General features: G+C 49.9%; 1 protein-coding gene across 2 annotated transcripts in view; it reads right to left on the reverse strand.

The window, feature by feature from the left end:
• Bid (BH3 interacting domain death agonist) overlaps positions 1-2,409 on the reverse strand; it is a 25,717-nt gene extending 23,308 nt beyond the window's left edge. Inside the window, exon 1 of one of the 2 annotated variants that reach the window (XM_021191254.2) lies at positions 2,326-2,409. The gene's annotated coding sequence lies outside the window, so the exon portion shown is untranslated. Of the gene's footprint in view, positions 1-2,250; positions 2,271-2,325 lie in introns of those variants that run through there. The other variant, XM_029535141.1, reaches the window with a different exon arrangement.
• Between the last annotated feature and the right edge of the window lie 3,761 nt (positions 2,410-6,170).

Consider the following 6,170-nt stretch of genomic DNA (forward strand, 5'->3'; position numbering starts at 1 on the left):
TTTTTTTTGGTTTGTTGAGATAGGGTTTCTTTGTACAGCCCTGGCTGGAACTCAGAGATCCAGTGGCCTCTGTCTCCTGAGTTCTTGGATTAAAGGTGTCCCACTACGGCCCAGCAAGGAGATACTGTTGAGCAGGAGTTGGAGACGAGTCTGGGCGACATACTGCCTTTAAAAAACTACATTTGAGAAGGATAACACAGCTCTCTGTGGGCTTATCAGGCCAAGAAGGCTCTGTATAGCGCTTGTCTATCGCTGCCCTCCAACCTGAAGCTTCAGTTTAGCTGTCTCCTTCAGACTATGAGGAAAGACACATGTGGCCTCTGAGACTGGCCAGCCAGGCAGGATGCCCAGAAAGAAACAGAAACACTAGCTTACCCTCCACAGCCACAGCCCAGCAAATGGTGGCCAGAGATACAACCACAGACAAAATGTCCAGTGACCACAGACCCACAGTGGGGGCTTCTTACGAACGGGCAGTTTCTAGCTCTCATCCTTGGAACCATGAGATTCACTGTTTCCCTGATGAGGATGGCTCTTTGGTCTTGAACACAGCCTAGACGTGGGTCCCCAACCCTCAGCTTCCCACTAGAGAGCAGGAACAGCATGCGCTGCCCTTCAGAAGGTCCAAAAGGCTGTGTCATCAGGCCTCCCTTCCGGAGCGCAGCCACCCAGCACTGTGGGGCCCCAGGGTAGGCTATTCTTTCTTGCAAATAAGAGGAACCAGGTGACCTCAAGCTGTGAGCATCCCCTCCCCTCCCCCAGCCTCCCCAGTAACTGCCCTAACATCCCTCTTCAGGTACACCCTCAACTCATCCTTCAGAGCCCCAGTAACCTGGCCACCTCGGGGCTACCTAAATCTCTTCAGAGCCACATCCAGTTAGCTTCTCTTCACCTGCCATCACCAAAGCCTGTACCCAACTCCACACACCATAGTAGCCAGGAGATAGCACCTTGTGCCAGTCAGTGAAATGCCTGCTCACCCAGCTGTAATAAGCCAACCTCGATACCATTCCCTCTCTGGGCAAGAGAGCCAGCAGAGGCCAGGACACACCCAATCCCCCACCCTGCTTCCCCCACCACCCGCCGTGTCCTTCCTAGAGCTCAGCCCACTCAAGTATAAAGCCTCTGAGCTCAGCCCCAGCACCCGAGCAGGCTCCCCCACCCCCACCCCCCCACATTCCCCAGGAACACTCAGAGCTGACTGCCAGGGTAGTGCTGACCAAGTCCCAGGGGATGGAGCGGGGCTACAAAGTCTTCTGGTTGGGTAGAGATGGAATGTGGAAAGTCCACATCCTTCTTATGGTTTCTCCCAGCTCCCTTCCATAGCTAGCTTATCCTCGACCCGGCCTCAAGGTAGTCTTCCAGGAAGAGCACGCAAGCCTGGCCATGGCACCAGGCAGTAGCCTGGGAAAGTAGGGGGTGCCTAGCCTGGGTCCTCAGGCTGCTCTTCCGCTCCTCACCAAGGCTTATCAGATGAAGGCCAAACCCATCCTAGGAGGCTGGTACTCAACACCACCTGGTCCTTTACAGAGCCATTCATTCCAGCCTCTCACCACCCACAAAGTTCTACCCTGACCCGTCCCTGGTCCACACTTATTTGTTGAGTATATAAATGAATGTACGAATGAATGAATGAACGAATGTGTGAATCCTTATGGACCCAGCCACTTGGTGGCTAAAGGCTCTGGGTTTCCTCTAGAATCCTATAGCCAACCATTCAACAAACTTTTTAAAAAACATCAGCAACCAGTCTGTGCACATTTTCAAACCATTTTGGGTACTGGAGATGCGGCGGGGGCAGCCACTTCTTCACAGTTTAGGTGTGAGTGTGAGCTGTGCATACAGTGGTGCCCACGGGTGTAGGACAGGCGCCCCTCGCTGCAGTCTTCCAGGGTCTGTGTTCCTTGGGTTGGGGTTCCAGGGCTTTTGCAGGGCCCATTTGTGGACTGCAGCCGTCCCTTGTTCATTTTTGTGGGTGGCCACAGAGGAGCGCAACGGGACCTCAGGCCCGCCTTTCCAGCTCTGCGCACACCTGCCGAGTGGCGCGCGACCGCGGGGACCCCGGGTCCACCAGGAGGCCTGCCCCGAAGCGGACCAGGACCGAGCGCTGAGGGGGACCGCGAGTGGCGCACGCCCCAGGCCTTGCCGTGCCTTGCCCTCAGTTCCGCGGTGGCACCCTGTGGCCGGCGCCCCCACCCCGCCTCCACCAAGGCGCAAGAGCCCCGCCATCACGAAGGATCGATAACATACCAAACTGAGCTCGGTGCCGACCCCGTCCTCCCTGAGGGGAACTGTGGGGGCACCCGGTAGGGTGGGCAGACTCACCACGCAGACGCCGCTGCGCCGGTTCCGGGCGGCGTACGGGCTGAGGCAAAGGTTTGCCGAGCGACACTTGGCCCCGCGCTCTACTCCACCTTCCTCTCCTCGTGCTTGCCCGGGAGCCCCGCCCCTCTGGTAGCCCCGCCCTCCGGATGCTCCGCCCTCCGACTGGCCACACTTTGCGGAAATCTAAGGGTCCTACCCGCTCTCTATGGGGGACAGGAAGGAAGGTACACCCGGAACCTGCGCTCACCGGAGTCCCCAAAGCCTGGGCGCCCTGCCCTCGTGAGGATGGGGTGTCATACTTGATCCCGGCCTCTCCGCATTGTCTTGATGTATTACATAGCAGGGTTGGCACACTCAGACTAGTGGCCCTGTCAGAATCGGCCCTATCAGAGATGCTGGAAGGTTCCTATTGTTTCTCCTGGGCAGCTGCTTGCAGAATTCTTAAACCTTTGTGGGGGAGGCAGGGATGGGGGTTGCGGGGTTCTCGGTCATGGAAAGAACCATCAAGGATGAGAATGTGGGAAGAACCAGGCAGCTAGCAGATAATCTCAAACTGCTAGCTAGTTCCCGTTTCCAGAGAAGTCCCAATGCTATACTTAAGCGCCAGCCACTACCCCAACTGACACGTGATGGTGACAAAAGTGAAAGAGAAACAAGAAAGTGAAATTCTGGAAGTATGAGGAAGTAAATAGAACCAAGAAAATTGCTGTTCCTGAGCAGAGAAACTGGATCTGAGAAGGCAAACAAAACAAACAAACAAAACACACACACACATTGTTGTGTGTATGTGTGTATTTAAGGCAGAGGTCAGTGTTTTCCTTGGTCACTCTCCACCTTTCTACCTTTTTTTTTTTTTTTTTTTTTTTTGAGATGGCGTGGGGTGAGAGGAATGGACCAGCTTCCCAGCTCCGTGATTTCCCTAGGTTGACTGCCCAGTGCGCTCCAGGAAGTTTCCACTCTGCCCCAACAACATGGAATTGGAGATACACACAGCACTCTGTTTTTACATGGGTGCTAGGGATCCAAAGTCCAGTTCTTACCCATACGAAGCACTTTACAAACTGAGCCATCTTCCAGGGTCTCTTTTTCTTCTTTATATTTTCCAATTCTTCTTAAGGGAAGGAGGCTCTAATTTTACGATCAATAAAAGCTACACTTGAAATCACATAGTGGAAGACCTTTTGAGGAACAGCAGGGTCAGGGCTGGAGAGATGGCTCATTGGTTAAAAGCACTTCTCACTCTTACAGAACATCCATCTGGGTTCAGTACTTAGCACCCATATGGTGGCTGACAACCATCTGTTATTCTAATTCCAAGGGACTGACCCCTCTTCTGGCCTCTATGGGGACAAGGCACACATGAGGTGCACATATATGCAGACAAAACACACACACACACACACACACACACAGTTTTTAAATTTAAAACATACAAGTTGAATTATCTAGATTTCAAAGTGGAAAATAATGAGAAAAAAAAGTTTTTTTGGTTGTTTTGTTTTGAGACAGGGGCTCACTATGCAGCCTTGACTGGCCTGGAACTAGCTATGCAGGTCAGGCTGGCCTAGAACTCACAGAGATCCTCCTGCTTCTGCCTCTGGGATTAAATGTGTGCATGATCATGACCTGAACACGTAATATTTTTAACTGGGATTCTCTCCGAGGTGCTTGGCAACCGATGCAAATGAAAAAGGGAAACTGATTTCACAACTTCAAAAGATGGAACATACCAATTTTCACTTTAATTATTTATTTATTTTATGTATATGAGTACATTGTAGCTGTCTTTAGACACACCAGAAGAGGGCATAAGATCCCATTACAGATGGTTGTGGGCCACCATGTGGGCGCTAGGAATCCAATTTTCACTTTAAACGAGTCCAACCTTACTACTGAACTATCAGTGAAACTTCCAGTTTTAATGTGCAGTCTAAATAATCTCTAAATTAGGAAGTGTTAAAGGGAGGAGCTAGAAATTTTAGACAGAGGAGCTTCATTAAAATAAATGTAACTGGTGTGAACCCAGGGGCCTGGTGTGAACACAAAGGTCTGTGTGAAGGGGGCATTTCTCACCTAAATGTTAGAGATTATAGAACAATCACCTCCTTGATCCTAGCTCCATACTTCCTATGACATCAAGGAATAGGGATGGGCTAGGGTGGGAGAGGGCAAAGGCTCTGTGCTGCCTGGCACACGGTGCTACCTGGCATGCTTTCTCCACCCAGCCAGCAGAACCTGGCACACACAAGCTGAGTGTTCTTTGCCCCTAAAAATTTCTAGGACCACGTAGACCCAATCATATTCCAGGAGTTGTTTACAGGCTCTGAATATATAACCTTGCAGGCATAATTTTTTATTTGTTTACTTTTAATTTTAATTGTTTACTTTTTTGTTTGTTTGGTTGGTTGGTTTTTTGAGACAGGGTTTCTCTGTGTAGCCCCGGCTGTCCTGGAACTCACTTTGTAGACCAGGCTGGCCTCGAACTCAGAAATCTGCCTGCCTCTGCCCCCCAAGTGCTGGGATTAAAGGCGTGCACCACCACTGCCTGGCTTATTTATACTCTCTTAAAAGCCTTCATGAGATAGGATTTTAGGCCATTATCTTGTTTTTCAGGTGTGTTAGGATATCCAGGGCTTACTATGGTGGGAGAACTGGATTTTGATGGTGCTGAGTTGCACTGGGTTCTGTCACTTATGATCTTGTACTTGCCTCAGGCCATCTGATTATTTCTGGTGTTAACTGTCCTGGGTGTCTCTGATTGGAGCCAGTCTCCTCAGAGGCAGACAGTGCTGTCTCTGGTTAGGCCAGCCCTCCTGTATCCCTGGTTACTGCAGATCTCCTGGGAGGCACACAGGTTGTAGCATATGGGAGGGTATCAGCTCAGATCATCTAGCCTGGCTGGGGAAGCAGACCAGAAGGCACAACCATTTACTTTTAAATGTCTAAATGTGTATAATCATATTGTTTTAAAAATTCTGATACTAATTTTGAACTACAAGATTGTTTTTAATTTCAAACACTTCTTTCAGCTTTTCAGAGGGGCAGGCGGTGTGAGTGTCTGGTACTACCACAAGTATCTCATAGTCACATCTGTTCTGTGGCAGTTTTAAGATAGGACACCTGGGAAGGATGTAAATTTGTTTTCCCAGGTGTGAGCATTTTCTTACCCAGTCCTATATAAAACAAAATAGAACAAAAAAACAACAAGCAACAAAAACAAAACACAACTTTTTTTTTTTTTTTCTATTCGGCCCCTGCTCCTAGAATGACGACTCTTGAGACTAATTATTTATGATTAAATGCCTAGTTGATAAGCTTTGACTCCTCCCCTGACTAGCNGTCCTGGAACTCACTTTGTAGACCAGGCTGGCCTCGAACTCAGAAATCTGCCTGCCTCTGCCTCCTGAGTGCTGGGATTAAAGGCGTGCGCCACCACACTGGCCTGCAACCTCCTTTTAATAAAGGTTTAACCTCTCCTCTAGCCTACCACCCAGCAGAGGTAGTGGAAGAGAAAAGTTATTAGGCTATAGGGGAAGTGGACTGATTCCATAGTTCTTTGGCAGCAGTTCAGTCTTGTAGCAAACACCAAATGCGACTCAGCAGCTGCAGCAGATCAGACTTCTAAGCAGGCAGATACCACACATAAACTGGCAACGACAGTCCAGTCGAAGAAACTGCTAGGCTCACCAAGCAGCCTGAGGCGAGGCTGCAGAAGCAGCAAGCTGCCATAGGAACCTCACAAGCAGTTCTTTGTGGACTGCTCTTTCTCCCAATGGTGGTGTTACCACAAGTTGAGATCAACAACACTATATAAGGTGAACCAATCCATGTGTGTAGTTAGCGAA

The sequence above is a fragment of the Mus pahari genome, chromosome 2 (genome assembly GCF_900095145.1).
Source record: "Mus pahari chromosome 2, PAHARI_EIJ_v1.1, whole genome shotgun sequence".
NCBI classification, from domain to species: domain Eukaryota; kingdom Metazoa; phylum Chordata; class Mammalia; order Rodentia; family Muridae; genus Mus; species Mus pahari.